This window comes from Ambystoma mexicanum, chromosome 7q (genome assembly GCF_040938575.1).
Source record: "Ambystoma mexicanum isolate Mex_15411 chromosome 7q, UKY_AmexF1_1, whole genome shotgun sequence".
Lineage (NCBI taxonomy): Eukaryota > Metazoa > Chordata > Amphibia > Caudata > Ambystomatidae > Ambystoma > Ambystoma mexicanum.
Window position 1 is genome coordinate 68660180 of NC_090941.1, and position 20430 is coordinate 68680609.

The window sequence follows — 20430 nt, forward strand, 5'->3', positions numbered from 1 at the left end:
GACCAGAGCCAGTACCACCATATCCATTGCCACCCACTGTTTGGTAGTCATAGGGTCGAGGTGGTTGATCATCGCCCTTAACTGCGCTGCTTTGTAATAAGATTCCATGTCCAAAAAGCCCACTCCACCCAGCTCAGTGGTGAGGACAAGGTTTTTATTTGCAATTCTGGGTTTGGTTTTGTTCCACGGGAAGCATGACAGTCGCATTCAAACCCGTGCAAAGAAGGTTTTAGGAAACTTGCAGTCCAGGAAAGAGTCACCATCAACCATCTATTAAAGTCCTTCTGGATGGCTTACAATATTGCCAGGTGGTTTTCCTGAAACATGGAATCCTCTGATCACGATTACTAAATATTTAACTTCATTATCTACAACCTGGGAAGGGAGAGAGCCCACAATGGCCCTGACCAATCTTGTTCATCGAGAAAATGATCGATTCTGCTAGATTAAGAATACAACCATAAACCAGACCCTATAATTCAATCCTGCAAAGAATTGCTGGGATAGAACAGACCAGTTCTCTGACGTACAGTACCACATGGTTGTGAAAAGCATTGCCTTGTGTAGGCCACCCTCTGGCCGCAAGCTTGAAGCCCTTTATTTTACCATTCCCTCTCAGGGAGCTAGCCACCCAAGGGTTCTAGAGCCAGGGCATAGAAGAGTGGGGACAAAGGACAAGCCTTCTTCATTCCCCTAGATAACACGAAGGATACGAATGGCACATTGTTAACCAATACCTTTGTTGTGGGGAAATAGTACAGATTGTGCACCCATTCCTACCAGTTTGGACCAAATCTGAAGGCCCTCAGGGTATCATTCAGCAACAACCAACTGACCCTATCAAAGGCCTTTTCCACATCCAAGGCCTTCAGGACTGATTGTTCTTTTTCCATGTTAGTGAGGGCCATCAAAGTCTTTCTCATGTTGTCTCCTCCCTGTCTGCCAATTACAAACACTGCCTGGTTTGGGTGCACCAGGGCCAGAAGGTAGATGGCCACCATTATAGGAAAGAGGCTAACATTGAGGTGGAGCAATGATATTGGTCTGTATGATGCACGCAGAGATGTGTCCTTCAACTCCTTTGGAACTATTACTATCAGGTCCTTGAGGAATGAGGGGGGATGGCATGGCCTTATAGAAGGCCATTGTATACCCTGGGCCAGACAGGATCGAGCAGTCTTGCATAAGCCTTATAGAAGACCACAGAAAAACCATCCTCACCCACGTCTTTACCCACTTTCAGTTTTTTTTTATAGCCAATCGCACTTCCTCCTCTGTTATTCAGTCATCTAATCTTTCGGTCCCTTCAGAACTTAATTGCAAAATGTACAACCACCCACCCCCACCCCCAAGTATTGTCCAATCTCTAGTCCACCCTCCCCTGCCAATGTTATATATAGCTCATGGAAAAACTGAGCAACGCATTGGGCTATTCATTCAGGTTGAGCCCCACTCTTCCTTCCTCTGCTCTACCCACTGTTTCTGTGTGCAATCTATGTTCCAGGAGAGTGCCCACCTTATCAGCCTTTTCATAAATGTATGCTTGACTAGCTTAATCTTTTTATAGATTTTGGACAGCTCCAGGTCGCAGAGCTCCCCTCTCTAAGCCTGGATTTCTTCTAAAAACGCAGACCTTTCCCCATTCCCATCGTTCAAGCGTCTTTCCCTCTCTCGTATTTCCCGTTTCAAATTCTCCTCAAGTTAAAGCCTCTCTTTCCCCCTGCAATCAGCATCCCCCTAAAAGTAAACTTTGCCATCTCCCACATCACATCCATGGATACATCAACATCGTCATTTGTTTGTAAGAAGTGCCCCATTTCCATTTTTAGAAAGTTGGGGAATACTTTATCTTTGAACAGCATAGCATTGCACTGCCACCGCGACCCAGGCACTGACTGACGACCCACATTAATACCCATGGAAATCAGGCCATGATCAGACAAGGCTACAGTGTCAATATTGGAATCACATAGCATGTATTCCTTCCTTTTTTCGCTAAGCAAGTAGTCAGTTATAGAAAAGGTCTTATGAAGATTTGATTAAAAGGTGTATCAGTTGGCCAGTGGATTGATTTCCCTCCAAGCATCACACCATCCAAACCGGTCTAGGCAAGCTTCCAGACCACCATCCTCCCATTCGCCCCAACCTCTCTGCACCTCTCCCCCAGAATATCTGTCTAGCTCAGGGTCGCTAATCACATTCAAATCCCCTCCTATTATCTTAATTCCCTCAACCCACTCATCAATACCCTCAAATGCCTTCTGGATGAATTGTACCTGCTCTGCATTTGGAGCTTAGACAGCCATCAATGTGAGCCACCTCCCCCTCCTACTTCCCTTTGATCATCAACAGCCTTACCTCGCCATCTTATTTAACCTGAATGGCCTCAAGGCCCATGTCTGATCCCAGGAGAATCCCCATCCCCCAAGACATGGAGGTGGTCAGAGGACCAGTAACGCTTTCCCACCTTCCTTCCAAAGATTCTGTACTCCTCCGCTTTCCTGAAGTGGGGTTCCTACACAAACAATATGGATAGGTTTTGCCTACTGAACTCTCTCCCCAACAGGAACCACTTAGTGGGTGAGTTTGACCCCTTAATATTAAGGGTTGCTATTGTGATGGGCCTAACCATCACCAGGGTTTTCTGCATTGCTAAAGCCAGCTATGGCGGCATCCTGGTTTGACCCCTACTCACCCGTCACCCCAACCCCCCCAAACAACTGAACCATAAACACAACCAAAGTGGACATAAGTTGGACAAATTAACTGTAGAGATTTCTGGGCCCCTTATCCAAGGAACCAGGGTAGACCCCCCACCCTGCTCCTGTTCATGCACCTGCTGCACACTTTCACCCCCCTGTGGTTCCATCATAAAGAAGCATGCAGCATCATCAAACTAACTAACAGTCTTTCCAGACCCCCCTGGCAAAACCATTTGGGTCTCTTGCCTTGAGAGGAAGACCCTTTCCCGTACTTTCGTATTCCAGGGAGTTTTTGCTGGCACTACTCCCTGAAAACACACCCAGAAAACATTCCTGTTTCACCTTTTCTGTGGATGGGAATGCTTATCTGGTTTGGAGTGGATCTCTTCCGTCATCAGGGGATTTTCATCCAAATCAACCAACTTGTAGTAAGACCCCCATGCTCAACAGAAATAGTGAATGGAAACCCCTATTTGTACTGTATTCCCCTCTCATTCAACCATGTCTTTAGGGCCTTACAGACTTTCCTTCTGGCAGTGGTCAAAGTGAACAAAAAGTAGTAGTGGAATTATGTTCCCTGCTGGCCTGTCCCCTCTCCCCACAAACACCATCACCACAACCCCTGCCATGCGCAATCCAAACAAACACTGTTGCTGTTTAAGGGGGGTTTCAACTTCTTACTACACTTTTATTTGAAAACGAAACCATTCCGGAATGGTTTCTTTTTAAAATAATAGTTTAAGAACAGTAAAACTTGGAGAGAAAAAGTAGAGGAGCACTGCTCCCAACCGCTCCCGCCCACTTTGACCACTGCCTTCAGGCAAGAGTGTTCGCTGACAGGTCCTGAAATAAAGTCATCTTTGACCCTTCTAGCACAATGTCCCATTTCAATTGGGCCAGTGCAAGGATTTGCATCTTGTCTGTGTGGTAGTGGCACTTGACTATCAGTGACCTGTGTCTTCCAAGGGGTGGGGAGCCCACATCTGCGGAAGTGATCGAAATCCACTTAGCCTCCTTCATTGCCATTGAACAAACTCCTCAGAATATTCCTGGCCTTCCTTTCCAACACTTTCACTGACTCTCCATCACATTCTGACACGCCCCAAATGCAAAGGTTGTTTCAACGCTCTAGGTCTTCCAGGTCAGCCATTTTGGAGCAGAGCTCTATATCCTTGTGTTCTAGGGCTATAACTTTCAACTCTAGTTTTATTTCCACAACATTTGCTGACAGCTGGTTATATCCACGGGCTTCAACCCAGTCCTCCATCTTTTCTATTCTTCCTTTCAATTCTGTCATGGAGGCATGCAGATCTGTGTGCATTGCTTTGATCTCCTGGAGAATGTCCATTATGTCAGCTTTGGTGGCGATTGACAGGTTCAGCGGTTCAGCCGGGCCAGGCTGTGTGGGATGTTGGACGATTTTGGCTCTCGTGCGGTTCAAGTTTTGCCTCCGGGGATGCCTCAAGGGCACCTAGCCCCTGACCTCAGATCCACATGCTCCTCCTGCTGGCCTCTCGCAGGATCTTGCAAGTAGTGTGGTTAAACTCTGGTGCCCCACCAGGTCTACACCAGTTTTCTAGTGGCTGAAAGTTGGAGTCCAGCAGACTCACTAGGGGATTGCCCCCTCTCACAGGGGCCTTGCCGGCAGCATCCACAAGGAGGAGGAGCGCTCACACCTACTTCCCCAGCCCACTCTCACCCTGAGTGGGTTTAAAGAGCAGCCTGCAACCCTCCTTTGCTCTGATGGTCCTCCGGTCCTGCTTCTCACCGGACAGTGCTCTCAGGTGCTGGCACCCTCATGGGCCCAAGCACTGATCCACCGCCCCTTCTGGGCCTCTCTCCTTCACCCAGACAGATGCTGGGATCACTGCACACAACGTGCAATACGTGGCTGCCGCGTCATCTCTGGTCACCACGTGGCTCCCAGAACGGAACACTACAGCTCCCCTACGGGATTTGTGGGACCTTTCTGGGACACTCTTCTGGGATGAACCCTTGAATCACCCTCCTTGGTGGGGCATGCTCCTGGCCCAAAGCCTCACAGTGGGCCATAACCCAGCCACTTCACCATCTTGCATGCCTCTCGAGGTGGCCTCCTCCAGCTCCAGACATTCTGGGCTCCTGTAACCTCATGGGACCTGGATCACTCCGAGTGAGGGCTACAGGGGATCTTCAGTGCCCCAGCACAGCGATCCACTTCAAGGCCATCACTAGAGCTAGTTTAGGGGCCAAGCACTCAGTCTAGGGGTTGCCAATGTGGCTTTATTTTTAATATTCTCCCCAAGGGATCTATGTACGAAGCAAACATACATGGACTCACAAGGCAACCCAGTCTACTCTCCTCTATTAATGCATCTTCCGTTGACTGCACTTATTCTGAGTCTCGCTATGCTTTTATGACTGCCATTGACCAACCATACATAGCCTCAAAACAACCTTGGCTGTGACCTATAAAGCTGGCGCAAGTCACACACCCCAACTCTACTCCTAACCTACAAAAATTCCCTTTCGGCCCCCACCGCTGCAATGGACTCTGACAAATTCACCTACTTCACAAACCTAATTTCCTCCCTTCACAATCGCCCCCACAAACTTTCATCTACCCTCCAAGATTTGCTCGCAGCCAATACCCAGGGCTTCATTAGGAGTTTGCCCGTGCGGTAATAATGTGCAGGTAATTCCGTTTACTGGCATGTTTCCATACCGGCAAACTCCAAGTTTGCCGGTGGGATACCTAATTTACCTCCAACTAAGAGCTGTAGGTAAGTCAGGTGCCTTAACGGCAAAAATCGCTGGCATTACCAGCACTGGTAATACTGGCAAATCCCCTATGAGGTCCATTGAAACTTCATGGAATGGGGATTAACAACCGTTACCGGCACATAATCCGGCGATAATACCACCAGGCTGAGTACCAGTAATACAGTGTGGTGGTATCCTGCCGGATTTACCGGTGGGATAGCACCAAACTTGTAATGAGGCCCATAGTCTAAATCCCCTGTCCTTATCTAACTGAGGTCTTTAACTTCTCACTCTCCACTAGACGCTTCCCTGCCTCCTTCATATCTGCAAGTGTCCTACCCCGTTTGAAGAAGCCCTTTACTGACACTAGCATCTTGGTGAACTGTTGCTCAGTTTCCCATCTTCCCCATTATTGAAAGGTCCTTGAAAGCGTGGTCTTCAAACAGATCACTAACTACCTTGCGGATACTACATCAATCTAGCTTCCATAGTAAATAGTCCACTAAGTGTGCAATTGCGCATGTCTCCAACTTTCTCTCTGATCCTCACCACCAAAATCCTCTTCTATGTGCATCCTTTTGGACCTCTCTGCCACTGCTGAGCATCCCCCTTTTCTCCTCACTCCCCTGAACTTTGGGTTTTGCAAATATGCTCTTGTCTGGAAGGTCATTCCTTTAAATCACCTGGAACTCACAAACAACTGACCCCACTGCTTCCCATTTCGGCGTCTCCCAAAGATTAGTCCTTGCACCTCTGCAATTCTCCTTCTATACATATGTCATATAAAGATTTTATAATTAATGTATCTGTGCTTTTGAGTATATGAATTGTAAGATTTTAAGTTTCATTGTATGTATTGATTGAATGGTATTTGTTACCGAAATAAAGCTGTTATGATGATGATGATGATGACAAATTATGTCTGGATCCCTCGGCTTCTGGTTAGAGTAGAAACATTCTGTGAAATGTCAATAAAAAAGCCAAAATAGAAAATGACCAGCTTGCCATTCTCCAAAAGATGGACCCTCACAATCCAGGAGGTCTGCTTCGAACAGTTTGGCAGGATTTGGTGATCTTACATATGGATGGTGGAAATGCTATTCTTATGGGAGTTTCCAAAAGCACTTTGACCTCTCAGATCATTCTTAAATTCTGCCACCCATTTGGAAAACGAAAATTCTACCATATCTCCCCAGTTTTAGTCGAGTTACCCTGGCTTCCTTTGGAAGCTTGTATTATATTCAAAATTGCTGTATTGCTTACAAGGCTGTGATTCTTCACCGCCCTCTTCAGTCTGGTAATTTCATTAATTATTTTTGGGGGGTCTTAAGTCACTCGAAGTAAAGACGTTCTTTGTCTCATGATACCGAATGTACATAAATGCCAGACTTCATGACAGGCATTTTCTGTTGCCCTGCCGCAAACTCACTACCCACTACCATCATCATCAATTAGCTTGTATTCGACTGTATAGTCATTCGCCAAATAACATTTGATTACAACAGTACACAAACAGTAAAAAATTCCTAAAATCTTACTACAGCTTTCACTTCACTCTAAATATGAATATATAAAGTCATGGATAAGGCCTAAGACAAGTTATGTGTACATAATCTCAGCAGTTAGCCACATTGCTACCAATTGATCCAAGTTAAATCTCATACCATATTGCCTTGTGATTTGGTTCGGGCATCACAACATCATGTGTCCTTCCTTTATAATGTTCACCCTTACACACCATGTTTGAGTCAGGTAACTTGCTACACAATACACAACCTTTGTATTATTACTTTTTTTAAGTTTCATTGCTGCTGATATTTGGCATATGATACTTGCATCGTCCAACTCGATATTCCTGACAAAAAAGAGAAAATGGACCAGGGATTCCTTAGACCTGTCACAAACTGGACAGATTTCATTCCCATTGGGAGACCGTTTCATCGTACGTTATGCTAGATTCAATTGCAAAGGTCTACATTTTATATACAAATTACGTGCCAGGGGTCGATCAACCCAATCTGAGTAAGGTTTGAACCCCAGTATTTGTTTATTGCACAAACAAGTGGTACCCACTGGAGCACCTAAACAACTGTTAATCAGGGCCTCCTCGGTCAACCTCTGTGCCTTACTTTTGCTTTAACAATGTCTACCTGTGAGATTTTGTATGGGTGCAGCCAGAGGTCACCTAGGTCCATCTGGATCAAGAGCCTTTTTACATACTGGAACCATGGTAGTGATCTCCCACCCTCCATTTCCATAATGGGTGTCATTCCCTCCCGAAATGTTTGCAGTTCTTGCACTAACCATAGTCTCAACCAGAAGAATACTGGGCGAAACAAATTCTCTTCCAGGATAGGCGTTACCCCTAATTCCAGGTAGATTGGGCACTTGGGCACGATTTAGCTAGTCCTAACAATCTTTTCAGGAAGGATCTCTCCGCCAGGCCCAGCTTTTTTCCATCCACGTGGTCCCATATTTCAGTGCCATTTATCGCTGCTGTCTTAGCTTGGGCTGAGAACATCTTGATAGCGTGTGAGATTTGGGCTTCACCATGTGAATAATAAAATCTCAGGATACCTCCCCATATTTCACCAAGGCTAATCTACATTAGCCTAGCTGGGGCGACCAGGTACCTAGGTCATTTAATCTTACACCAAGGTAATCATATTGCTGAACTTGTTCAAGGGGGATGTTATTCATAGCAAACCTAACTTCAATATATTTGCTGTATATGGGGCGGAAAACCCACTACTCTTCAGTCAGCTCCTATTCTTTTATATTTCAGTAAGGAGTGCAAAAACACTGTGTTTTCTGCCTAATATTTAAAAGCTGCGGTTTATCTATGTATTGTTTTGTGTTACTGATGAAGTGTTCTACGCTCTGCGGTCTACCCCTTAGGTTTGTGCATTGCAAAAGTTTAAAATAATAAACAATAGTAATGACTGAACTGACGAAAGAGGAGAGTAAGTGGAAATAAAGCAAGAGAAATAGGAATGCACAAGGCTATGGACACATTTAAAGATAACAAAACTCCTAATGAAGTTGGGGTAGGAGTGAATTGGAACCAAGATATAGAGGTTGTTGGAATTCAGAATAGAAAATGTATTAGAGACATTTTGAATGGCAAGGAAGAAAAGAGGTAGCACGGTAATTTGAAAGAAAGGATGGATTGAAGTAGGGGTTTTCGAAAATCATCCGAATACTAGAACATTTTAAAGGAAGGGGAAAGAGGCCAGAGTAGGAAGGTTTTAGAGAAAATTTAAATAAGGAAGAATTGTATATTCTCTGGGAAGATGAGGGCAGGTGGAAGCGGTCCAGCGTAGAGGACTGAATGAAGTTTCAGAAAAAGGAGTACAACAAGAAGAAAATGAGGGCGTGAGAAGGGACAGTGAAGGAGAGGGGCAACAGATAGAAAGAGGGAAAAGGAGAAATATAGATGATCAATTTTAGTGGTAAAGTATGAGTCAAACTCAGAGGCTGAGAGTTGGGAATTCAGAATAGGATTATGGATGCTGTGAAGAACCAAAAGAGGATTAAGGAGGGTGAATAAATGTCAAGAAAAAGGGAAGTAATGAGAGATTGGTGGTGAGGTTTTAGCATGAAGTAGATAAAGGATGACTGAATAGAAGGAAGTTAAGAAATATCAGTGGGAGATTGAGATTCCCAATGTCATTCCAGTTGTTTGTGAAGGGATTTGTGAGTAAACTTTAAGTCAGCAAGTGGGTGAAGAAATTGGTGAACATCTGAAATTAACAAGAGAAAACATCAAAGAGTTAAACGCTGCAGTACCAGACAGAAGAAGAAGAAGAACTGGAAGAAGGGGAGTTGGGAAGGCTAAAGGAAAAAGACAAAAACATATCAACAGCAGTTAGGAAATTGAAAGCAGAAATTGTGGATTCAGAAGGATTATTGGAGAAAATTAGATCAATAGAAGAACGAGAAATCTGGGAAGCAGTTAATGGATATTTGAGTCCAATGAAAGGAAACAAAGACAGGAAGAAAATGGCAAGTCCTATGAGTGGTGTGGTGCTGCAGATTAAAATCTCCTAAAAGACCGACGGGAAACTCAGAAGAGAAAATGTCAACAGAAACTCAATATAGATGCAAAAGAATGGAAGAGGACTCAAGGGGTGTCAGATTATCAAGAAGACAATGAGATTTGGAAATGGAGATGTAGTGGTATTCAAAAGAGAATTCAGGAAGGGATTGAGTGAGATTGAGTGAGTGAAAGCAATCCAAGATGGGTGGTATAGAATAGCTGTGCCGACACCGATACCCGATATCCACCAGGTAGCAACTTCCATCCTGAATCACTTCCAAGCGTCACTCCCGGAATCTAGATAGCACCAGATTTCAGATTCCATGTTCTATTAGGCATTCTACTAATACATTCCAACTCATGCACCCAAGGCAGAATAGCTCAAGCACACACAAGATAAAGGTTCAGAGAAAGCTACTTGATGTTTCAGGGCCAAAGTCGCCCATTTTGACAGGGTGGGATGTACTGTTGCTAACCTTCCAAACCACACTCAGGTTTAAGGCGCATTTCTCCTCTTATTTCTCCTCTTATAAAACACACTTGAAATGGGTAAAATATGAACTTTCCATCTTCGAATGCACTATAACATGGAAAAACTATATATGTTTTCCATGAACCTACAATAACAAGGAAGAGTGATATGTACTGCATGAAACCACTACAAACGAGCATTGATAAAGCCAACAGATTTGGCTTTTGTGTAGTCATGGGATAGGCATTTGGCGTGCATTGCGTGAATGGTGATACTTGACCATGATACAACAACGGCTGCAAAATGGTGTGAACACCTGGGCTGCTGGGAAAATTATACCAGTGCTTGGCAAACACCTATGATACCTATACACAATCCAAAACTGTTGCCTTTGAGAATGCTTGTTTTTCATATGACTTCAGTGCAAGGAAGCGATGCAAGGACACACACACTACTTATAAATCAAGTGGTTGAAGGCACACTTGTTAAGACACATTCTATTACACCATTAGCGCAATTACAGCTGCAATTATTATTTGTATTTGTATTAATATTATTAGGGTATTTATTGAGCACATACCGTGCTTCAGCAAGCAACAAAGTGCTGCTGTCATGATGCCTACCCCCGGGCATCCGGATGAAACCCATCAGCCCCGGGAGCAGGCATCCAGATATTTATTAAAACCCCAGCAGCCCCGGCTGGGGGCTGTCTGGGTTCAGTCCTGGCGCCTTAGGCACCAGGCTCATAATAGAATTCAGTCCTGGCGCCATAGGCGCCAGGCTCATAGACATTACTTACCTCATGCAGACCATGCTGCAAATGAATCCAAGCCAACGTGAGGCCTGGATGGGACTATTTTACTACAGGGACTATTTTTTACTCGGGTGTGGTTCTGGGGTACTTCTTACCTGGAACTACTTTGGAGGCTATTTAAACCACGCCCGAACAGCAGCACACGCTTTGCGTTATTCTGCACTCAGCAGCGTAACGCTCACCGTGCCTGCAGGTCAGCATCCAGCCACGTCTTGAATCCGGAGCTTCTAGAAGAAGAGGAAAGAAGAGGCAAGGTTAGAAAACGAACAATATTCAGTTCCTCACCTGATTCCGGATCCATCACGTCTCTGAACCTGGAAAGAAAGTTATTTCTGCACGCGTCGCATCGCCAGCTGCAGCGCCGCGCCATACTCACCAGTCCTCACAGCATCTTTCGATTCGGCGCTGCCTCCAACATTTCTTCGCCGAACTCCGACACCTAGGGGACAAAAGAAACAACAAGGTGAGCCGAGAGAGCCAACAAATACAATCTCTTTTGCCATCATAGACTTACCTGATTAACCACCGGAGGCATTATTCTTTAACTCTCCACATCCTCATACGCCGCACCTGTAAACAGAGAGAAAACAACACGCCGAATACATGCATCATTTTACCGGACAGCGTCGTGTAATACAGACTCTTACCTGCACGCCATCAGCTGCCATGAGACCAACTTCTCTCGGACTCAGCTGCAAGATAAGATAGGAATGGGACAAGAGTGAACATCGGACATATTGAACTCTATGAACTGTATACTTACTGGTCCTCGCCAGGAACCTCAGAGTCAATACTCATCCGGAACTCTCCCAACGCCTTCGAACCAGTGAAGTAACTGGTATCTACGCGCCCCTGCAATCCACGCAGGATGGAGAGCTCATCTTTCAAGAATATAAGGTGAGATTACTGAAAGGGAATTTCGGAGGTGATTGGTGGGGAGAACAGCAGGGTGCCATCGCTAGAATCTATGGGTGGCTAAGCTCCTCTCTCCACTTGCAGGAGAATACTTCTACGGATCAAGCAGACGAGATTAGGAGGGCCAGTCCAGTCTGTCATCTCTGCACTACGCATCACGTTGGTGGAGACCGCAGCTGTCTGGGTCCGACCGACGCCCCCGTGGGAGCCAGGTGAGCATAATAGAACGCAAAGCCTTTCTACAAATCCCCACCCGGGCGTTATGGAAACCTCAGAAACCGATCAACTGGCCCAATTATTGGGGGAACTTAGAGCAGAAGTACACTCCGCTCGCCAAGAGACTAATGCCCTCAGGAGAGAACTGATTGTCTCAAAGGAGCGCACTGATGATCTTGCTAGGCAACTGCTGCAAAACCAAGCTGGGCAAACACCCCTACCTGGACTCGGGGGAATCCAACTCCTGTTTCATCGAGCAATCCTGTGCAAGTGGTTTTACCAGGGGCTATTCCTTTAGCTCCACCTGAACGCTTCGCTGGGGACCCAAAAAGGTTCGCCGTGTTTATGAACCAATGCCGCTTACACTTTTTATGCCGACCTGGAGCTTTTCCAAATGACCAAGCCAAAGTAGCCTTTGTATTATCATATCTGAGTGGCAGTGCAGCTGATTGGTCAATTCCACTAGTCAACCAGGATGACCCTCTTCTTCAGGATTTTCAGGGCTTTCAATTGAGCATGGAAAGACTATTCGCCAGACATTCACAAGGACAGGCCCTGGATAACGAACTTTTATTCCTACGACAAGGTAACCAGGATCTGCTAACCTATATCGCAACCTTCAAAAGGTTGGTGGTGGAAACCGGATGGTCAGAGGTAAAACGAATTACATTATTTCATCGTGGACTTCGGGGAGAACTCAAAGATGTTTTGGCCCAAATTGTGAACCCACCTCAGGATTGCGCAGAATATATAGACTTAGTGGTCCAGTTAGACCACCAACTTCAGAATGGAAAGGCTGATCGAGCTAAGTTCGAGAATCGGGTATTGGTTAAACCCAACGTTACCCCCAAAGGAACAGATGCATCAGAACCTATGCAGATCGGGGGGGTTAAAGGACCCTTAACTCAAAAGGAAAGAGAAAGGAGAAGACAGATGCAATTGTGTCTGTACTGTGGAACCTCAGGACATTTTCTACGGGATTGCCCTATAAAACCACCCAAGAAAGTGGTCGGAGTTGCTGACAAAAGCCAAATAGAGCCTGATTCGGGAAACGACCACGCCCGACAAGCGTAGAGGTCCGTTTGCTGAGCTTAAAGAAGGACACTCAGACCTCGCACCTAATCATACCAATGGTCCTTATTGATCCAAGGCAGCCATCACGTATGCACGCAGTAAGGGCATACATTGATAGCGGGGCCGTAGGAAACTATACAGACCACGAATTGGCTTCAAGGATGAATTTACCTCTTTGCAAAAAGACCACTTCGGATGTCATCACCACAGTCAATGGAACTGAAATTGCCTCTGGGCCTCTAACTCATTCCACTACAGAGATGACACTGTTGGGTCAAGATGGGCATCGAGAGACTATTGTGTTTGATTTAATCAAAGCCCCGCAGTTCCAAATAATACTGGGGATCCCATGGTTGGAAACACATAATCCTTGTATTGAATGGCGAGCGAAGAGAATAACGTTCCCAGATTGTGCACACACCTGTTACCCGGAAAAAACCCTTGAACAAAGGCCTGGCCACAGTCACTAATCCAATCAAGCAGTTACCTCCGGAATATCAAGAATTTCAGGATGTTTTTCAAAAAGAACAGGCAAACACATTACCACCTCACAGATCATACGATTGTCAAATCGACCTCTTACCCGGTGCACAACCCCCATGCAGTAGAATCTAAGCCCTTACGGAACCCGAAAATCTTCACCTACGACAATACTTGGACCAATACCTTGCTAATGGCTTTATTCGTCCCTCCAAGTCTCCTGCATCCTCAGCTTTATTCTTCGTGCCTAAAAAGGAAGGTGACATTAGAACATGCATAGATTACCGCGCATTAAATCAGATTACAGTAAAAAACCGATAACCATTGCCCCTGATCCCCGAATTACTAGACCAAGTAAAGGATGCTTGCATTTACACTAAATTAGATCTCTGAGGGGCATATCATCTGGTACGTGTAAAGAAAGGCGACGAATGGAAGACTGCCTTTCGCACCAAGTACGGATTATTCGAATATCAGGTGATCCCTTCGGGTTGCGCAATGCACCAGCAGCCTTCCAGTATTTTATGAACGATGTCCTTCGAGAGCTCATTGATGTCTGTGTTGTCGTATATATAGACGATATTCTAGTGTACTCCTCAGAATCAGACCATGTTAAGCACGTTCGTGCAGTCCTTGAGAAATTACGCCAGCACAAGTTATATGCAAAATTGGAAAAATGTGTTTTTCATGCTACACAAGTTGAATTCCTTGGATTTATCCTGGACTCTCGAAAGGTGGACGCAATTCTCAAGTGGCCATCACCTAGTTCAGTTAGAGGGGTACAAAGCATGCTTGGATTTGCTAAGTTCTACCGCAGATTTATTCCTGACTTCTCACATGTTGTACACCCCATCACAGCACTTTTGCGAAAAAACAAAACGTTTCTTGTGGACCGAAGAGGCTGAAAAAGCCTTCCAAGAGCTGAAATTGAAATTCACGTCGGCACCTGTCTTAAAGCATCCACGCCCGAGCTTCCATACATAGTTGAAACTGATGCATCCAGTTTAGCAATGGGGGCTGTCCAGTCCCAGAAGGATCCTGAAACCGGTCAACTTCATCCAGAAGCATTTTGGTCCAGAAAGTTCTCGGCACCCGAGTTAAACTATGCGGTTACCGATAAAGAGTTGTTAGCCATCAAATCTGCCTTCAAGGCTTGGCGACATTATCTTCTCGGTGCCAGGCATACCATTACTGTAATCACAGGAATTTGCAGTATTTAAAAACAGCCAAGGCTCAATCATCGCGTCAACTTCAATGGGCATTATTCTTTGCCGAATTCGATTTCGTGATCACTTATCGACCAGGTTGTAAAAATGGCAAGGCAGATGCCTTATCCCGAATAGGGATGGGAGAAGCATATTCAAACCTGGAACCGGTGCCTATAATTCCAGAACAAAGAATTCTTGGCATAACTACTCTACAGACTCTAGAAGATATTCATTTAAAAATCCAACAACTTTTCGATCCAGCAGCCCTGCAGGACTGGGTAAAGAAAGGCCAAGATTATTCAGTCATCAATGACCTACCTTACTATCAAGGACGTCTATTTCTACCACACAAGGAACTACAAGAATTAGTCATCTCCAATTATCATGATGCCCTTATGGAAGGAAACCCAGGTATAGCAAAAACTGAAGCTAAAATTAAAAGACAATTCTGGTGGCCCACCTGGCGAAAAGACGTAAAGTCATTTGTGATGTCTTGTGGTATCTGCACCCAAAACAAAAGTCAGAAGAAAAAACCAGCTGGCCTTTTACAACCTTTGGATATTCCACCTACACCATGGCACACCTTGTCTTTAGACTTTATTACAGATCTACCTCCATGTTGTGGATTTAACACCATTCTAGTTATTGTGGATCTTTTTTCCAAGATGGCCCACTTTATTCCTTTAAAAGGATTACCTTCCGCTTTAATTTTGGCCAAGGAATTTCTCAAAAACATTGTTCGAATACATGGATTTCCTTCCGTATTGGTCTCTGATCGAGGAAGTCAATTCATTTCACAATTTTGGAAGAAATGCTGTCAATTGGCGCAAATCGACGTAAGGTTATCAACCAGTCACCATCCCCAAACCGATGGTCAGACGGAGAGGACCAACCAGACTCTTGAACAATACCTACGTTGTATGCTACACCAAACCGAAAGCAATTGGAAGGATATTTTATGGATTTCTGAATACGCATACAATAACTGTGTACATTCAGGAACGGGACAAAGCCCCTTTTATACCATATATGGACATCATCCTCGAACCTCAGAACTCGATTCGCCTCAACACTTAGAAATGCCGGCAGTGACTCATCTGCACTCTACTATTACACAAGCCTTTAAGGAAGCAACAGAACATTTGAAACAAGCAAAAGAGAAATACAAGAAAAATGCTGATCAACATAGAAGTCAAACTCCACAATACCAGATTGGAGATCAAGTTTGGCTGGCTACAAAACACATACCTCTAAAGGGAACTCGGACTTTCAATCCTAGATATTGGGGACCTTACACCATTAAAGGCATGGTCTAGTAACATTTTTTATTGTCCCAACGGGTCCGCCATGTTTTTTTAAGCCTAAGTGGCTCGATTTTAGAAAACTTTCCTATGGACCTTACCCGAGTTTTCGTCCATTAGACGCACGTGAAAACAAGCACCAGGGAGCCGCCATTTTCTGATAATCCTATCTTTTCCCCGATCGCCCTGGCTGACCTGCTTTTGCGGTACTAAATCAATTCCCCCGCCCCTGAGCCTGACATTATCAAAACATTCATATTCCCCGCCTCTCCCCGTGACGTTACTGTGCTGCGTAGGCACACGCGCCCAGTCGTCTTCTACGCGACTTCACACAGAACCCGGAAACCAACACAGATCAACTCACAACACAGCGCGCCACAATTCGGAATATGAAACTGTACTTTAAAATGAAACAGCAACACGGTACATTTGGTAAAGTACATTTATTTGACATTAAATGTTTAGAGAATATTCTGCAATTGACATATGAACTCCGGAAGCCATTTATTTTCTTTTATCTGTATCCGCAATAACTGTTCCGTTTCATCTTGAGTCATGCGCTGTTCCTTTATGGTACACAGGGTGTTCATTTTCGTAAAAAGAATCACTTTGGAAGCACGGTGAACCGCAAGGCTGTTCCATCAACTAGGCACTAGTCCATCCTAAAGGTTGATATGTTGCTTCTAGCCACTAGTACAGTGTAAGGGCATGTGGGCCCTTGGCGATCGTCCCATAATATGGTGATTGTGCTCCAGTTGTTGACACGAAGCTGCAGGTGTCTGCTGAAGAATCCATCCGCCGGTGTCTCAAACAGATGGCAGTGGCAGTAAGGGATCAAATACCTGTTATGAAAACAAAAAAATGATAATTAGTCTCGCTAGCCGAACTTCATTAATATTACTCATTTTATTTATTACGGCCGATCAGAAACTATTTGCTTGCAAGGGTAGTTCAATGGAGTATGTTCGTCTCTAAAATCAATGTGAAAAGTAACGAGATAAAACGAGGCCAACACACAATGATAAACGACAGTCTACATGCGTGAGGAACGATATGATATATGATATGGCATTTGTAACGCGCCTATACTCAAGTGTTACTAGGCGTGACGAGGCAGGTGGGGAACAAGGGCAGACAGACAACGATCCTACTAGGCCAGGTGTCTTTCTGATCGCGCATGGGGATGAGCTGTACAAGGTTAGTTGAATACAAATTAAATAATAGGGCCAGCTGGTGGCAAGTGCAAGGTAAATGCCGGGAGAAGGGGCTGAAGGATACATAGACAGTCCCGTAGTGCAGTGAAAAGTGGCTGGGCCAAGGAGCGAGATCGGTGAGACCAGTGGACCTGCATGCCCATGTGCCCACTACGAACAGTTTTACTTGCTTTTCCTAGCTCTTCATTCATTCATTTATTCATGCATCCATTCATTAAATCTTCATTTCGGTATAAAAGCGTGTAAAGATTTACTTACATTATATTTGAAATTTCCATTGAGTCTCTTCGTAATGCAGTCTGTAAAATGGACCGTGCTCTTAACAATGATTTTTCGTATACTGACCTAAAACTGAAACTCGTTCTAGTTTCTGAATTTTCTGCCTTATCGTCTCTTACGTTATTGCGCACTCCCTTCAAATGTAGTTCTTTCGCCATGGTCCCTGTCGCAAGGTCAAAAAACAATAGACCCTTATACTTCCAGTGCGACTTGTGGGCCTCATCTGGCCGCTGTCCTTCGCATTCTTTATTTGCAACATCACGTAGTATAGGCATCTATGAGAACTTGAAGTTTAGAATCCGTCTATGTAGTTGCGCCTCAATGTGCAAATGCGAACTGGCTTCTCTCCCAAATGCCACGGCCCGCTTGGCTGGCGTGTTCTAAGTGCCCCAATTTTGTCCCCGTTGTCTGCGAGCTTTGCAGCCCAAATTGAGACATTTAATTTTTGGCGGAAGGTCAGGCAAAGTATAAAGTACCACAGGAGTTGAGTTAAAAGTGAGATTTATTGTTTGTTTGTTTGTTTTATTATTTGCAATACGCAAGCCTCCCCTCCGTTAACAGTGCGCAGCATTTACATTTACATGAGATGAGATATGAGAAAAATATATACATACACATATCTGAGGTGAATAGAGAGAATTCAAAGATGACACCCAGCTTGTTCGCCACCCATGATGGTGAAGTTAGGGGTTAGGTTTACAGGTACACTATACAATAACATTTATTTACAAAAAGACAATCGTATTGCAATTATTTAAACCGGGATTTGTACTTCACAATCAGCTGTGCATCGGGTGGGCATGGCACAGTCGCAATGTTCGGTGGCAATGGGTCACTGCTCTGCACAGAAACGTCCAAAATTCCATATCTGTGCTTCTCTAACACAGCAACAATAAGGCCTTTCACAAAGTCGAACTGCATTTCATCATAGACCGGTTTGATCACCCATTGCTTACTTCGTTTTGAAAACACCTTAGTGTATCGAGGCATCCTTACTTTACCCCTAGTCCTAGATTGTTCACGTCCGACATTGCTGTTATGGGCCAAGACCGCTAGTAGAGTGCGATGTTTCATGCCCCGAAAGCTAAAATGCAAGCGCTTTGGCCTGTACTTTAGGCACATATTGTGGAACACCTCCAAATCTCCTGTGTGACAGAATTCTGTAAGTCCTCTCAAATCTCTTGATAGAGTTTTGTCGAAAACAATCTTCTCAATGGCTTTGTGTGTCGGTGAAGATGGAATCAACCACTTCTTCTTCCGTGCCTCCTCTGGGGACAAAGGGCCATGTTCACATTGGTGGAAATGTTCATTTGCTGTCCAGCGGTGAACGTTGGTACAGTGGTGCATCAGTGACCGCCATTTTTCAAGTAATATTTCCACTGACCCCTCACAAGTTTTTGAGCTCCACCAAAGATGGTTGGTGATAGAATGTGACCACTGCAAAATACTTTTAAAACCTTTTTTTTTTTCCTGCAGCCGAGATTTTCTTACTGATTGATTTAGCAAGATGCCATACGTCAAATTGATGTTTAATATGTGGGAACTGCTCTCTCATTGTCTTGGCAATTGAAACGTGTCTATCTGTGGCTATGAGGTCGATGTGCATTCCCCTCGATTGTAGATATTCCACTGATTTTATAAAACCTAGTTTCTCCATGGCCACTGACGATGTACATTGTGTTACCTGCACGACCACCGAACTCACAATTTTCTTACTATCCATGTCCTGAAAGTGGTAGGTGCAGTACTTGGCAGAAAATCCAGGGCTGTCGCACTGTCCATCGCTGGCTAGCCTGAATCGTTTGCCTTCGAATGTACTTGCTAGAGACAATTTTTCAATTTTCCAAGCATCACTAATGGCCGGAAACAGATAATCACGTTGGTATGTGTAGTACAGCGCTTTAGAAATGAAATGGAGTCCCACAAACTGAAAGAAAGCCTCTAACTTTCTAAAACTGGAGCCACTAAAAAGTGATGCAGCTGCACACAGTAGATTGCCTGCTGGCATTTTCCCCAGCATTGGTTGTGCAGACCATGAGAACCTATGATTTAATCTACAGGCGGCATTTATTTTGACGTTACTGCCTTTTATATGACGAGTCACATTAATCAATGGCTTCCCACATACTTTCCCTCTAATGGAACGCACACATTTCAGCATACTTATAATTTCCATCAAACAACTGTCGAATACAATGTATTTGCTCTCTTTCATTAGACTGTCATCCTGCGTCAACGTTGTTTCGGCCTTCGACGTTGTGGAGATTTCAACACATTTGAAAGTAATATCGCTGATATCAAGTTGTGATGCGTCTATGGATGCTGTGGCTGGTTCATTCACTGTCATTTCAACATCTATTACTTCAACATTGATGGGAGAACACAACAATGTCGACAGGTTTTTTGGTGGCAATTTTTTGGCGGGTGTAGATTGTGTAAATTGATCTGCAACTACTTCAGAGCTATCTTCAATACATTCAATAACATCTTCTTGTGGTGGTGCGGTCGCACTGTAGCTATGGTCCAATGCAACTTTGCTGTAGTCTCCAAACACAGTTAATTCATGTTCTGGCCATTGGACATGAGCATCTCGAGCATCTCGAGCCTGAACACGCCTCGCCTGAATTAATAGTTTCTCCATAGTGTACACGGTCTGGCAAGCCACATCTCTCATTCGCTTCCCTGTCTGTGTGTGTATAGTTCTGACACCCACGGTTAACTGGAGGAGAGATTGGAAAAGGGATGTTCAGTTTAAACACAAGATGGAGTGTAGTAGAATTGACTGGAAAAAAACATAAAATAGTCCCCAGCACAAACATTTTTTTAAAGTTATGAACTGTTTGTAACTAACCTTTTTTGTTTTTTTTTTCTTTGCAACTTTTTTGACTCGACCTTCAACATCTGCACGCTGTAGCTCCGATTCGTTTCCGCATGTCCTCCCTTCCTCTGCAAGGACTATATTTTCTGTATCCGC